This window comes from Parasteatoda tepidariorum, chromosome 7 (assembly GCF_043381705.1).
Source record: "Parasteatoda tepidariorum isolate YZ-2023 chromosome 7, CAS_Ptep_4.0, whole genome shotgun sequence".
NCBI classification, from domain to species: domain Eukaryota; kingdom Metazoa; phylum Arthropoda; class Arachnida; order Araneae; family Theridiidae; genus Parasteatoda; species Parasteatoda tepidariorum.
The window spans coordinates 85,532,578-85,549,668 of NC_092210.1; positions in this window are offsets into that span (position 1 = coordinate 85,532,578).

The following is a 17,091-nucleotide window of genomic DNA, read 5'->3' on the forward strand; positions in this document are numbered from 1 at the left end:
TATATATATATATATAACTTATGGCGTGCAAAAAATTTGACAATATTTAAATTTGAAGTTACCGGGTTTAACAATTTCAGAATCTATTTTCAGATTTGGCATAAAGTGTCGAAGGAATAGCACGTAAGTACCGCATTAACTTACATTGCGCAATTAAGAATGGATTTAATTTTGCTTCTTACAGTAGATTTAAATTTTGCCTCTAATTTTTATACTTTCCGAACTTCAACGTTCTGTGACATTTTTCAGTTTTGACGAAAATGGGTATAGTGATAAATTTATTATTAGAATGTTTAAACCAGCATATGCTAAACTTTTAAATAAAAAATATGCTGTTTGTCTCAAAGCACTTTTCATGGATAATGAAACTAAAATCAATAAACTCTGCATTTATTTATCATTATTAATAATTTTTGTGTCAGAAATTAATGTAAAAGAATACACAGATCTGCAACAATAGCAATTCTACATTTTAAAGAAATTAAAGCATGTATAATATAGCATAATGGCGTTTTTGAAGAACTAAATGACAAAACTGAAGAATACTACATAATAGAACTGAAGAACATATAAGTATTCATGTTAATAAGAAAAAATCTGTCTTTACAATCGTGTGACTTAATTAATTGCTAGAATCTTGAACTTTTGATTACCAATTAACCTCCGTAACGTAGACAAAATATTATTTTCTTAATATTTTGACCCATGATATGAGAACTTTTAGAAAATATAGTGTACTCTTTTCGAAACTGGAGAATAAAAAAGCATCACGATCCAAATCCGTGATTCCATTCTCGAAGTAGAGAACAAACATACTTCCGCTTTCATATAGACAGAGGAGAACAGAGATATATGTGTATTACTAAAATTGAAGTTGCATGAATCACCCATCATTAGAGCTGTAAATGGCAAACATTTCTTTGAAAATAAAAGCAATATTTATCCATGGTTCCTTTCATTCCTATTTTCAAAAAAGTTGATTTTCAAATTAAAAATAAAACATGGGTAAGGATTGTTATTCTCTCCTTTTTCAATATTTCTAGTGACTGTTGTCAGACGCTTGTCAAGAATTTTCAATCCATTTTTTTAAATAAAGCAACCGGGGTATCAAGCTTGCCAATCGTGTTAAATTTTTGCATACAAATACCACCTACACTGTAAGAACTTCAAAGTTATCAACTTCAATTTGCACCAAGTGGTGCAAATTGCTCTAAGTTTAATGTTGGAAAACTCAAACAATACGAACTCAACTTGTTTTAAGCAACATTTTACTTGAAACAAATACCAAAACTAAAATTGTGAAATTTAGGAACTAAGTGTTTTTGCATCCTAATCCAACTGCTCCTTCTATAAATTTATTTGGTAGAAATAGCTTTACTGAATCTCATATGGATTATATTTTGCTATTAGCCTTAGGGTACTGAGCACTAAATATGATTGTAAATACTTTCCATTAAAAGTAGAAAAGAAGAAAGATTCCTGTTGTTTCAAAACACCAAGAAATAGTTACCAAAAGTTGTACTTGATGCTAATTACACCTGGAAATATTACTTCTGGTTCACTACGAAAGTTTTAACATAAAGCACACTGTTAAAAATGAAGTTGCCACCATTTTTAGTGTTGAGAAAAAAAAAATTATAGTGCATGTAGTCATATTTTTTATTTAGTTTTTCACTTTTATAGTTTTTTCATCTCATTTATTCATTTATTGTTATGTTTTCGTTTATTGACAACTCATATTTTCAAGCGAGTTAAAATCAATTTATAAGCTTCATAGCAAAATCATTTCATTTCAAAACAAGCACAGTTTTCGTATTATATTCGAACTAATTCTTTCGAGCAAACGATATTTTGCCAATTTTATATAATTTCTTGCGAGACTACTACAATGTATTAAAAATGCATGTATTACCAAAATAAAAGACTGGTGTAAATATTTTTTTAAGTACCAAACTCGGGTTATCATGCAAAAAATACATAACAAATACACTATTATTAGTAAAATTTTCTCATATTTTGCGATCTGTCATCTAATGATTAGTACAAGTATGATTTATAAAGCGGCATTTTTGTCCAATAATAAAATTAAAAAAAATAATACATCATCATTCAAAATTCTTCACGGTACAGTTGTTAACATACCAAACATGTTCACAAATCAAAATAAGAACACGACCTCGCCACGTTTGAGATTTTCAGAATAATTTACGCTCCAAGAAGTTTCGAAAATAAAATTTAAACCAAAAAAATAATTTAATGCCATAGTTTTTAAGATTAATGCAGAAAATTAAGTGATCTTAACGTGGTACGTTGTATTTAATAAAAACACTTTCTTAATTGCCTTTTGATCATTTTTAATTTTCTTAATTACCCTTTAATGTATTTTGTTTTTAATTGCTTATCGTTTTTTATACTTTACAGTATTTCAGTTAGATTAATTCATAATGTCGTCAGCAACTTGTTTTTCCTGATACAGTAAAGTTTCGAATGATATTAACAAAAAATATAATTTTTTTAATAAAGATATCGGTTTATTTTATAATGGTGTTTGATTTAAAATCGAGAGCAATTCTAATTTCATTTTTGTTTCGAAACGAAATTCTTTAAAAAAAATACTACAAATAAAAATTGTATAATAATAAATTATGATAAAATGGTAAATAAATGCAATTGGGGAAAAAATACATTAAATTATTTCTTCAATTTGGATTATTGTTTTAACATTGATGAGTGAATGTTAAAACATTGATGTGAGTGAGTTTTAACATTGGGGCATGATTTGTGGCAAAATATTGCGTAATGTGTTTTTTTTCTTTGTTTCATTGTTACAAGTTTCATTGTTATAAGTTCGTCGTTACAAGTTTTTTTTCATTGTTACAAGTATTTCATACATGAATATTTTGTAATGACATTTTTTAATGTTTGTATATAACAAGCAACTCATGCGTTAGACAATAGCAAAAAAAATTGTGTTTTTTTTTTTAAATTTAAGTGTTTAGTTTTATTTTTTATCATTTTTTATCACATAAAACTACAAAATACTCAAATTTTAAGTATTTAGATGCGTTTTTAATGTACAATCGTCATTTTTGTTAGAAAATAGTTTTATGGTATATTTCTGTGTTTTTTTCATACAGTACTACGAAGTTTTTCCCCCAATTTCATTTTATGGCCATGCGAAAAACATCTGAAAGCTTTAATAATTTAAAATAAACAATAGCTGATAGATTTATTTATTTGATAAAAACTTAAACTTTAAAAATAATATTTATACAAACAAGTCCATCAAAAATATAAATAAATACGTAGATTTCTGCCGCATTCATATGTTTCCGTGAAGGCACGGTATAAGTTGTGTTGTATTTAAATCAGTGATTGTTTTAATCCGTATCTGGTAATTTGAGCTTATAACCCATACGTTGGCTACATACTATACGTCTGAGTCGTCTTGCACCTAACCCAAATCTAATTATCCTATACAGTTTGTATAGGTTAACTAATATTACTTGTATAGGATAAAAGTAATTATACAGTTTGTATAGGATGAAAGTAATTATACAGTTTGTATAGGATAACAGTAATTATACAGTTTGCCTAATCGCTTTTTTTTCCCGACATCTGTATTTTTTTGGCATACTCTAGCAGCAGTGCTACACAATTTGTATAACATTGTCTATCACTTTTTTAATTCCAGAAAAAAAGAGCGAAATAGAATAACTTTTGATCTAGTGATCGGATCTTCATGTTCTGGGACTCAATCTTAATGGCCTTAAGGAAAAATCTCAAATATACTAACTGATTTGTGCAGACGATATTCTAAGTTACGAAATCATTTTTTTCTGTATTATACAGATTTACATATTTTTTTTAGACATTTTGCATTGAAACATTTTTTGGAGCAATTTGGCTTCTGTAACCTCAAAATATGGGAGGTAGCCGCAATCTTTGAACTATGATCTTAATTGTTTGGTATGGAGAGTGGTCAAAAGCTTAGATCCATTAATTTTAATTTAACTTTTTGCATATTTTGCTGTTTCTCAAAAACTTTTTAAGCGAATCAAAAAATTTTGCGCAAATATAAAGTTTGATTATCCAAAGATATTTCTGTGCAAAAAATAGCGTTCAGCCAATATTAATCATATTTTTATTATTTTATTAATTAATAGTTAAAAAAATTAAGTTGTAAGGTATACTATTTTTTACATCATTCCATGGAATGTAATAATTTTGTATGTCAAATTAGAAACTTTGACTGAAATTTGTTGTGGAATTGGTTTTTGAGTTATCAAAATTAAAAAAGTTGAATATTTAAAATTTAATTTTCAGGACCTATTCAAAACATTTTGTTCAAATATTTATTTTGCCACTCAAAATTGTCTTCTAAAACATAAAGATACATTCAAATTTGTATACCTTGTAAGTTAAAACGTTTTAGACTATTATTAAATAAAATAATGAAAAATATTAATATTAACTAAAAATAATATTTTGCGTAGAATTATCCTTGAATAACCGAATTTCATATTTGTGTGCATATATTCTTCGCTTGGTTTATATAACTGTAATACGCGAAATACGCAAAAAGTAAAGTTCACATCGAAGTTTCCAAACTTTCAACTGCATTCCACAACAAGCTACTAGGACAATTTTTCCCAGAGTCCGGCCACTTCCACATCTAGCGGGTCAGGAATTCGCACTAAAAATTGTCTGTGTATTTCAAGAAAGTATGTACAATTCTATATGAAGGAAAGAGTCCAATTTCTAAACTTATATCGTTATTTAACATTTTTCAGATCCTTAACGAATAAGATTGAGGTTTAGGACATGCATACTCCATCACTAGATCAAAAATTAGTCAGGGTATTCTTTTTATTCATTTCTTTGGTGTGCAATACCTTAGTATTAATAGTGATAAACGTTAACATTAAAAAAATTAAAATCTTAGTCTAAACAAAAAAAAATCTAATACAAGATTAAATTTGTACTTAATGCTGTTCGAAAAGCTTTCAAAACAATAATATGGCTTTTATTTAACAAAAATGTATTAATTTAAATTTTTTTAATGTCTAAAATAAATTTTATTTAAGCCAATTATGTATCTGAAATGTCTTAATAAAACAGGCTGTATTACTTAGTTTAATAATTAGAAAAAAACAATAATTAGCTGGATAAACATGAATTATTGAGACCGGGATATCCTTGTTGGCCGGGCATTGGACTCACGTTCCTGAGAACGAGAGTACAAATCCAGCCGGCAGAAGACGTAGTAAATGGTGACGGGTGCACGTTAAGTCTGTTGGGGCCCAAAGTGCTCCATGGGCCCACTACAAATTGTACCTGAGGGGTACTGAATGGAAGATTGATCATTCTCTGGTTCAGATCAAAATTACGATCTGTGGATAAATGAATGTAAGTATGAAAGGGTCCGCCCTATAAACGGGTTACAAATTATACCTCGGGGGTACTGAATGGAGGATTAATCATTCTCTGGTTCTGATCAAAATTACAATCTGTGGATAAATGAATTAAAGTATGAAAGGTTCCGCCCTATAACCGGGTTACAAATTATACCTGGGGGGTACTGAATGGAGGATTAATCATTCTCTGGTTCTGATCAAAATTACGATCTGTGGATAAATGAATTAAAGTATGAAAGGGTCCGCCCTATAAACGGGTTACAAATTATACCTGGGGGGTACTGAATGGAGGATTAATCATTCTCTGGTTCTGATCAAAATTACGATCTGTGGATAAATGAATTAAAGTATGAAAGGGTCCGCCCTNTTTGCAATCGTTACAACCGTAGTTAACACAATATTTAAACCAGGGCGCATTTCTTTCGAAGCCAAAACTTCTCTGTGGATCATGCAATGTGTCCAGACGCATTGAGGCGATTTTTGTTTTACAAGTGCTTGTATACTTTCGAATCTTCCGGACATTGAACGAGCACCATCGGTGCATATTCCGACACAATTTTTGCATTCTATGTTTTTCTCATTCATAAAATCAATTAAAATAGCAAATAATGCAAGCGCTGTTGTTGTGAGTTCGATTGATTTGCAAAAAAGTAGTTCTACTACTGACATATTATCACAAAATTGAATATAGGCAATTAAAAGAGCATCTATATTAATATCTGTTGCTTAATCAAGCTGTATTGAAAACAATTTGACACGCAATTTTGGGAAAAGCTGTCATGTTACATCTTCAGCTAGATCACCAAGTCGACGAGCAACAGTATCATTTAAAAGAGGTGTGAACTGTATTTGTTTTGGAAAATTATCTCCAAACATAGAGTTTACAATCTCAATTGCTGCTGGCTTTTACTTTACTTTTGTTTTGGCAGTTAAAAATAATTTAAGGAGAGAATTAAAAATGCTCAATATACATTACTGTTGTATACATTTTACTGTAAGTGGGGGGCGCGATGAAAATTCTGATTAGAAACTGGGCCGCGAATACTGAAAGGTTGAGAAACGCTGCGTTACACCCTGTAAACGGGTGTAACGTATGGGTGTGACAGAAGTTGAATTTTTGACCTTAGATGGCCCCACTGGGAATCAAGCACAATCGAACCATTTGACCAATCGACCAACGACAACAACAAAAACAACAACAACAACATGAATTACTGGAGGGTAATTTATGAAATTGAAAATTGATCAAAAAAACAATTATATGAAAAAAAGAATTGATTTAAGTTTGATTATACGAAAAACCAATTGAATTAATAATTAGTTAGTTAGACAGAAAAAATATTTACTCGATTCTACATTGGAAGAAAATGATTGTGTTAGATAAATTTGATTATTAGTTTTATATTGATATTAGTTTGAATTGATAAATTTGCTAAAGTTTTAATCTTCAGTTTAAATAATTCAAGACATAAAAATGAATAAAAAATTTTTGACAAATATTACAAAAAAATCTACACTAAATTCGTTTAACACATTATTTATTTTTTTAAATAGACTTTTCAATACTTCATACTTATTAAGAATTTAAGCAATAAATTCTAATTACTTTTCAAACTTTAAACTTAATATGTTTCTGTTACATGTAATTTTATTCTGGAATATTAATACTTCATTCCTTTAGCGCACTAAGCTCTTTTTAACTCACTTTTCAGCTCAGGGTCTAATTACCCTAACGCTGAAAACACATACGTTTATAAGAAAGATCATGGACACTTGTACTATTGAATCCTAATAACATAATTTAAATTTCTGTCCTTTTAAGGAATAATAAAATATATCTCATAAACACTCATAAGTGCTAAAATATGCATTTGAAATATGTTTTCGTTATGCTGAAGTCTACACAATGCATAAGAATTCGTGAAACACTCGAACATCATTTTGCGTGAAAGCTGGAAAAAAACATATTATTCAGTTTCCTTTGCTGTCAATTTGATATGCTCGCTTTAACATACGAAATATTCATTCTACGTTTTTAAGATTATTTAAAATATAATAAAACCTTCAAAATTATGCTTATGAGAAGCATATTTATGGTAAAGATCACTTCTGAAATAGTTTCGTAAGGTTTTTATGTTTTTAAGACTTAAATAGAAGCGAATTTGAATATATTAAAGAAAATATCTATTAGCTTGAAATGAGAATAACTCACCAGAAGTAGGGAAATATTTTACGTCCACCAACAAATATTTGAAAAATTTACAAACTAAGAGAACTTTAAAATATTCATAACGTCTTAGCAAAGTATTTTAAAACCTTATATTGAACATTCAAGGGTAAAACTAGCATGTAAAGTGTGAATTAGTTACATTTCATTTATCAAGAAAGTTAAAAGATAAAGATAAAATTTTAAAAAGAAAATGCTTGAATTGTTTGCATTTTAAATAAAAGAAATAAGAAAAATTAAATATATAACCTTATCAAATAAATACCTTAATCACGATAAAGAACTTACCACTTTACACCCGTCTAGAGCATATTTTTGAAATAGGTAGGATACGATAGGATGATATTTCACTGATTAATACATATAAATTTTAAGAGTAGAAATCTATCTAATATGACTCTGAATTTAAAATAAGATTATTAAGTGAGTTAAAAATATTGTGAAACATTAAATGCTGTAATTTCGTGATTTTCAAAAATGATCGATATGCTGCAGGATTTTCGAATGAGGTATCATATCTTAGAGACGCTGCATACACTGCATAAACTTAGGGGCTCGGAAAGATTGCGTACAGCTTAGATCGATGGTACAATGCTCGAGCTAAGAACGAGTACAATGCTCTAAGCTGAGGTACTAAGCAGTGGTGGTGGAGCAAGAAAAGGCAACGTAAAGTGGTGGTAGGGATTGCATTGCTCTAACCCTAAGTAATAAGCAAGAAGCAAGGAAAGAGTGCGTACCACCTGCATCGGAGGGGAAATTGTACAATGCTCTAAACAAAGGTAATAATCAAAATTGTTTAAATCAATTTAAAGAAATGCAACTTTGCATGACAAAGTGCAAACTTTGAACGAAATTGACCGAATATTTCCTGAGAAATTGAATTTTAAAAATACCGACTCCTTTTGATACGATTTAAAACATTAAAAAAACGCATTTGAAATTTTAAAAAAATTTAAATTAATATATTAAAAAATAGTTAGCAGTTTAAGGTAATTAAATATAATGGGTATATTAATACTAATGCTACTTACATATTATAATAATACTTCGTAGAAGGCTATGAAAGGCGTCGAGCAACGTGGATCGGTGGGAAAGAGCACAATAGGGGAGAGTGGGGTCAATTGTAACAGGGTATGATTGTAACAGAGCAAAAAGTTCGAGTGTCGGGTTCTAGATTTGGTTCCTAGGTGGCGCACAAGGTGTGTTTAATAAATCTACATGTACACCCCTGCTTTCAACTATTTTTTTGTACTTTTGAAAGAGTTACATCACAAAAGATATTTTCCCGCTACGTAAGTGCTTTTTTTGGTATTAGAATATTATATTGTAACAAAGTAATTTTGTTTAAACAAATAAAAATTATTAACCGAATATGTAAGTGGACACCTTAATTAACATTTCAAAAAAAAAAAATTAGTTTTGTTAATTAACTAGCATTGTTTTTAACAAATGAAGCTGAAATGGCGTCTTGGGGACGATTGTAACAATAAGTAAAGGGACGATTGTAACAGCTGAAAATAAATAATCTTATGTTTACAAACCATTACTTAACTCTTTAAGAACCACCAATAGTTTCCTATATCATTTATATTATGTTGCATGTGCATTATTTTATTTGTCACCTTTCACAGCATAAATTAAAATTTTTAACCCCTTAAAGTTAAAAGTTTAACCCTTTAGGTCTCTGCTCATTATTATTTTTACTCCTAAAATATCACTACTATTTTGATCAATAAAAAAATATATCACAACTATGATAATATGTATAATTAACTATGTTTTAGTTGAATTTATGAACTGTTACAATTGACCCCGTAAGTGGGGACAATTGTAACAAGTGCACGACTGTCAAAAATTGTTAATAACTAATATAATAACATTTAAAATAAGGTATTTATTTTTTTTTTCTAGTAGAGGATAGTCTACTTTACTCGTCTGTCAATTAATACTAATAATATATTGGATTTTTTGTTAGTTAAAAATGGTTAAGTAAAAAATGTTACAATTGACCCCACTCTCCCCTACTCTTAGCAATGTAATAAGCAGCGGTCTGGGAAAGATTGCGTTCTACTTGGATCCTGGGAAAGAATACAATACTCTGAACCAGCGTAATATGCAAGGGGCTAGGAAAGACTACGTAAAACGTAGATAGATGGAATTGAGAACAATATCCTAAGCCAAGGTAATAAGCAGGGGGCTAGAAAATTAGTATGACGTAGATCGATGGGAAAGTGTACTATGCTCGAAACCAAGGTAAGGAACAAGGGGTTATGAGAAACTTCGTACAACGTGAATCTGTGAGAAAGAACGCGATTCCCCTAATCAAGGTAATAAGCAGCGTTCTGGGAAAGATTGCGTACAACGGGGGTTCCTGGAGAGAGTACAATACTCTAAGCTAACTCAGTAAACCGGTAGCTAGGAGAGACTTTTAAAACGTAGATAAGTGGGAATGAGTACAATACTCTCGTCACAATAACTCTCGTTGTATTTAAGCAAGTGTCTTAGTGTGTGCTTGAGAGATCATGCTGATTGTTATGTTCTTCAAGAATAAAGCATAACGATTTTTGTTTAATTTGATCGAGTGCTTGAATTTTTCTGCTTTTTCGCTTAATGTTTATAGAATTCTAGTAGTATAATTTTTTGAATCACTCTGGATGGGTGTTGCGTTTGAGCTCGAAGAAGTTTTGTTTCTTTTATAATTTGGTTAATTACAATTGAGATTTTTTTTTCCTTAAATATTGTGTATTTGAAGCATATAGGATTTTGAGAAGTTTTGAGATTACATGGCAATTATTTCGAAAGCAAAAAGTGATTTCTCAATTTAACCAAATTTGTTCGTTTGCACAACAAAAAGTATAAAATCATATGAAAGAGGTGAGTCCTACTGTCTTTACTCTCCAATAGTCATTTACTTTTTCTTTACTTTAATCTCTTAATTCAGATAATAAATTAGTATTTATGGTATAATGTGAATTAGAATAAGGTAATGTCTTAAGAATAATGATTGAGAAGTTTTTATTTTTTTTAAAAGTATGTTTAATTTCTTTGCTTTAAGATTCTCCCGTTTTCGAACACTTATTTGGTCTCTACTTTCGATTGCTAAGTCAATGCTATTTCATTGTAATCACTTTTTTGTGTTACTTTTTCTTAATTTTTTTTAATAATGCATAAAAATCAACTACATTTTTATAATTATTATTTTCTAGGAGAAGGTAGTTACTGTGAACGTTGAAGTAGATTAATTTTTCTGCCACTCTACTTCACCTTTATAAATATTAGTGATTGCATTGGTGAATTATAATTAGTGATTGCAAAAAGGCATTGCATTGTTTCCCAATATTATCTGAAATCCACGATTTCAACAGCCTTATCAGCACTTGGCTATATGGCATGAACGTCAGCGTTTATTACTGAACAATACCCTTATCGTGTTGCATGAGAATAATCAGTTTTCGTTCTCAAAGCTGTAAATGATGCTTTGCGACCTTAGAAGGTGGAATAACATCCTCTGTCCTAACTTTACAGGAGTTCCAGCGACTATGACGAGGCAAGTGCCATTGCTAGAGTTTTGGTGACTATGGCAAGACAAGTGCCATTATAAGAGTTATGGTGACTATGACGAGACACCATGAGCTGTCTGTGGTATATAAATGCTTTCTGATATCTGACAAAAAATACAATATTGATGATTATTATTTTGAAAGATCGTTATTTAATTTTGTCTGCACAATTTTTTTTTTTGTTAATTAAAAAAAGCGCTCCAACTACGTTAATATTACTTTATTTAAAGCCTTTATACTTTGTCAAAAACAAACGTTAGGATGCAACAGAATTTTGCGATTTTACAGAATCATTAAATTTGTGGTAAAAATATGAAGAATCAAAAAAAAAAGAAATGAAAAATGCGTGCAGGGGTTAAGTTTTGATATAGGTTATCATCTCCACAAAGCCAAGCTTGAATTTTAGGATATTGCGATACTCATTGTATAATTATACTTAATATTATTATAGCTGTCAACATAATCAATATTGCGAAAGTGGAACATCGAAGCATTTATCGATTTATATTAACCAGATTAAACCAAAATATCTAAATTGAGAATTTGTGCTTCAGATTAAAAGCAAAAAAAAGAACTAAAGAAATCATTTTTCAGAAAACCCAACAGAGCAATTTTTTTCGCCACTAATTTACAAAAAATTAAAAACAAAAAAAGCATTTGATGCTGTCATTGACAAATGAGAAGATGAAGCTGCAGACATGAAAGAAACATGATTTCTCTCTTGTTTTCCATACATGTGTTCTTTATCCGATGCCTTTAATGATTAGATCCATTTTTAATAGCAAGATGCTACTATGAATTTACGTTTCGGATTTGTTTGTTTCGAATGAAATGTAAGTTTGCGAAATGCCTGGCCTGGAGCATTTTTTCCCTTTTAGGTAAGCATAAAAGGGAAAAACGTTTAGTTCAAAGGCTATTGTTAAAACTGCAAGAATGCTAATACGGAAAGAAAAAAAGATTGAGATAAAAGCAACGAAGAGGTTGGTCTAAATTAGGTTTGCAGGAGAATGTAGAAGTGAAATAAACAGTGTTAATTAATCTTTAACGGAAGGTAATGGCAAATCTAATACAGAATTCAGTTGCATTAGTTTTATCAATGCTCAGTCTAATGAAATTTTCAGCGCTATGTTGTCACAACGGTGTATCAAACAAATCAGGGACAGTCTTAGCATTAACATTTTTAGAAAATATTTGGTTAACTTCCCTTACAAAAAAATAAAGTGTTTTTGAGTTTGTGTTGAGGTTCACACATGTAAAAAATACCCCCGAGGTAATTGGTTTGCACTAAAAATAACCTCATTAACAAACCTAAATTTCTACCTCATTTGCACCTCACAAAACCAACCTCATATATAACTCAGAAATATTTTTAGTTTAGATCAGGTGAAATTATTCACACCTTTACTTGAAGTGTTGAAAAATTAATCCGTACACCTCAAAAACTAGCTTCGTAAGCCGGCCGGTTGCTCTAAAGTAAAACTTCCATCAACTTTGAAATAATTTCAAGTGTGTGATTATACACCTTGAGAGGTGTTAAGGTTGTTATTTAAATCAACTTCGAATAAACCTCAAATTAATTTTGGCACCTCAAATATGCCTTAAATTTCAGTAAGGGTTACTTTGAAGAAAATACAGTACATTTTTGATCCAAACAGTCAAACAAGGAATGGTCATTACCCAAGATGTTATAAGCTTACAGGAAATTTAAAATTTTATGAACAGAAAGCCGTTACTTCTCTAATAAACATTGAGTGATTATCATTGAAACATAATAAGATGGTTTTTGTTCAAGCTCTCTGACAACATATGTTTAAAAGATGACCAAGCACCTGAGGAATTGCAAATGACATTCTGGTATCAGTGGCAAGAAAATACAACTGATGCATGTACGGAATTAAATTGCATTGTTATAAACACATTAGGACAAGTTATCGTAAATTAGAAAATTTAAATATTTCAATTTAATGAGTAATTACATCACAAAATTACCATAGCATAATTTAATTCAGTTCGTTGGTAGTAAGGTAGAAATTCTGTGGTATAACGTTAGTTGACAAGTGTTTATAAGATATGTTGGTTTATATTAATTTAGAATTGGTTTATAATAATTTGGTTTATAATAATTTAAACGAATGAAAATAATGCTGATTCAAAACCTAACTTTGCTTTTCTTTAATCAGATTTAATGTTTCTGTTCTCCGATTAAAATCATAATTAATATTTTAATTAATATTATATAATTAAAGTTTGAAAGACTTTTTCTTCCCTTCTTAAAAATCGCATTAAATAATTAATCATTTGCACTTAGTATTTCTTACTATTCTCAAATAAATATCTGAGAATTAAGAACGAAGTAGATATTTTTTTTTTGAAAAAAAAAACGTTGATTCTTGATAAAACAAATTCAAAATAAATAAATAAATGAAATAAAAAGAATTTTCTCGAAAATAAATTGATGCAGATGTCACCTAAACTTAAAAATAAACAGTCATTCTCCATAGTTGTAAACAGAAATGCAGAACAATGTGCCGGGACCAAATTACATTTTTTTCTAACACTCAGTCTTTCAAGTTTAATACTTTTGATCAGTTTTAAACTAATTAAAACTATCCAAGTAAGAAACTAAAAAATTTTTCCTTTGAGCAAAGTTTCTTTTCTTTCGGCTGTAGCATTTGTCATTTTTCGCAGAGGAAAATCATTGATCCCTACCGGAAAGGAGAAACAAGTTTAAATTAAACTTTTATTTCTTTCAACGCAAGATAAATCCTTTTAAAGTTTTCCAAAATTGAATATTTTTGCTAAAGAAGTGAAAGACTTTTAACATGTTTAATTAATTTCTTTAGACGAAAATAATTTATCATAGCAGCATTTCGATACAAATAAAGACTTATTTCTTTGAGAACTATGGTTTAGGGGATTAGAATGCTATCAAAAAGTACACAGGCGTTTTTACTGTTGGAAAAGTTTGCTAAGCTTTGATTAGATTTCAACAATTAATTAACTTTAAAGCACTTTAAAAAGTTCTTGCTGTTATTTTTATACGTTACTTTCTAACTCTAAACTGACAATTTAACTTTTACGGATAAGAAACAAATTATATAAGTTAATTTCGTCTCCGAAATGTAAAAAAGTAAAGTACAGGAAATTGTATGTTTATGATTCATTTCACTTTGATTAAAACCTATTTAAATCGTTTCATTATTTTTTATAGTTTTAGAATTTTTACACAAAGCGTTATGAGTTTTATTTTGTAGCATTTTATTAATGTTTTCGCTTCATCGTTGCTTACACTGTTTGGAGTTGCTACTTTGTAAATTAATTCATCTGTACTCTTTGAGATTTATTTAAATTAATTCACTTTTACTCCTTTAAATGTATTTAACAGTGTATATAAATTCTATTAATTTATCAAACTCCATTCAACTCAATTTTAATTTAATTCTGGGACGTTTTGTGGTAATAAGGAAAGTTTCTTTTTCTTATGTTTTGGTGAATTTGGAATAATTCTTTCTTTAATTAATTTACTTCTATTTCTTAATTACAATTTAATGATGCATTTTGTGTAATCTAATGGATCAATTCTTCTCTATGCTTGTAGAATTCTTCATTTTGTACAGTGCTATGCAAATTTGAAAAAAAGTCTTCTATAATTTTGAGCCAGCAGTACAAATATTTTCAGCCTTTTGACGAGAACACAGATAGCTCTTAAGGCTAATAAGAAAATACACATATTAGCCATTTCTCAATTACCCTGATTTATTTTTGGCAAGTTTTAATGAGCACAATTAATGGAAGATTAATGTGAAAAGTTTTATTAAAAGAGAAACCGTAGCAAATTTAGTCTGAGTGGAATGGTAATTAAAAATTATTTTACGATTAAGACTATATATAAGATGTTGAGAAATTTTAAAATGCTTAAAATTGTTGTCCACGTATTCGTATTAATAATTAAAAAAGATATATTGAAGGAATTAATAAATGTATTATTCCAAATCTAGTATACGTATGTATATCATTGCAATTGTATCAATTATTGAAAAAACAAACCAAAAATCAAATATAATCATATTAAATATAAATGCAACCTGATGTATAATCACATTCTATCGGAAACATGCTTTTATAAAACTCGACATTCGTTGAATATAATGTTTTTTATACAATAAAATGTTTTATTAAATTTCCTTGCTTAGTTACGAATGCATTTTTAGGCCACCAAAAAGAAATATCGTACTTTATAATAAAAAAAAGGGATCAAAAATCAGTTATTAGCGAAAAAATCTGAATGAAATTTTACGCTCCGTGAGTTAAGCACATTTAAATATTGATAGTCCCATTTAAATATTCCTTCATTGCCACCAAATTAATTTTTAAGAATAACTAATTTTTATTTTTCTCGACTTTTACCAAATAAAAACAGTTAAAAATTTATATTTTTAATAGAAAAATATGTAGATTAATATGGTAAAAAAAAGTATGCCTCATAATTCAAACTTTTTTCATCCTCAATTAAAATATATAATAAAAAATTTCAATTATTAAAAATTATATTTTTGCATACAATTATTTTAGGGTAAGCGGATTTTATGAGTGGGTGCATTCTTTGAATTGCTAAATTAATTTCAAAAGTATGACTAAAAACATTACGAGGTCCGAACTTTGGATCGCTCTCCTGACCAACCTATGGGGACCATATTTCCCAGTTTGCGGCTACTTCCCATATTTTGAAGGCTAATAATCCAAATATGTAAAAGAAAAATCAATGTTAACTCATAGAAAGTATGTTTTTGAGTCCGATTACATAACTTAAATAATAATTAACACTTTATCATTCGCATATTCAAGGTCAATCCCAGGAACTATTAAGATTGACACTTAGAACATGAAAATCCGATCATTTGTAAGAAAGTTATGCGGGGTGATATCTTTTTTTTGGCGCAATGTACAATACATTAATTAGAGAAATTATTAAGTGTAATTACAATTTTGTTAGTTTTAGTCTATGTATATTTTCGTCTTCTAATCAGGCTTTTAACTCACTGGGAGACAGTGGATCTAAAGGGAATAACTTTGTTTTTTGTTGTCTTAATTAGCTTTCAAATGACTGTTTTTAACTTATCAGATATGAGATTTTTGGGGTAAATTAATAAACTTGAATAATACAGTATCTCAAAAATTATTGAAAATTTGATCATGTATTTTGATAGTTCAGGTTAACATTTCTAATTTTAAGATTGAATTTGATTTTTTGTTAATATTTTTTCCTGCCAGGACGTTATTAATCGGGAATTCTTATGTAGAAAAATATCCGCTTGCAAATGTTTAGAATAGATACTGCACTTATTTGAATGAGATAGAACACTACTCAAAATCTACACCCAACAATCGAAAACGGTTTAAAAAATTATCTACATACGATATTTAATTTTAAATTTCAGACAAGCAATTTCTGCGAATTTGAAAACTGGCTTTTCACATTCGTTAATCATGATAAGCGACATCTTATATTTTCTTCAATCAGAACTGTTAAATACAATCTTCCTATACGACAATATAAAAATAGACAGCTCTTCTGGAATTCATGTTTTTAAACATGTTCTTGATAGTCCAACAGCTATTAAATTTGAATTCACTATAGCTAATTTTATACCCACTATATTATTTAAAATTTAAATATTTCAGTAATTTTTTCTGTTGAGTGTTTATTTTACATCCATCTGAGGGAAGTGTATAACGAAAGCATTTCATGTTTTCAAAATATTTGACACATCCATCCCTGACCTGTTCATATTTTATGTATTTTTCATACTGCTGCTGCAACTGTTGTAACCCAGCATGTTCTATAGAATGTCAACATGTTGCCTTGTCATGCTAGATCACCAGATCT